Genomic DNA, 612 nt, shown 5'->3' with positions numbered 1-612 from the left:
CGGGGGGACAAAGGATCTTTGTGGCCCCGGAGCGGCCGGGACGGGCCTGGCGTGGGGCAGCCACGGACACACGGACACACTGACCATCCACCCACGGACGCATGGACATATGGACATATTGACCCACGGACACACTGACCAACACACTGACCAGCCACCCACGGACACACACTGACCAACACACTGACCAGCCACCCACGGACACACGGACACATGGACACACTGACCAGCCACCCATGGACACACGGACACTGACCCATGGACATATGGACGCATGGACCGTCCGCCCACGGACACAGGGACACACAGACACACGGACACATGGACATACAGACACTGACCCATGGACACACGGACATATGGACACACTGACCAACACACTGACCATCCACCCACGGACACACAGACACACTGACACACAGACACACTGACCATCTACCCATGGACACAGAGACACAGTGACCATCCACCCCCATGGACACACTGACCTACGGACACATGGACACGTGGACATGGGACACACAGACACACTGACCATCTACCCACGGACACACGGACACACGGACACACGGACACACTGACCATCCACCTATGAACACACTGACCATCCAC

This window comes from Geospiza fortis, unplaced genomic scaffold, assembly GCF_000277835.1.
Source record: "Geospiza fortis unplaced genomic scaffold, GeoFor_1.0 scaffold36, whole genome shotgun sequence".
Taxonomy (NCBI): Eukaryota; Metazoa; Chordata; class Aves; order Passeriformes; family Thraupidae; genus Geospiza; species Geospiza fortis.
This window is presented reverse-complemented; position numbering follows the sequence as displayed.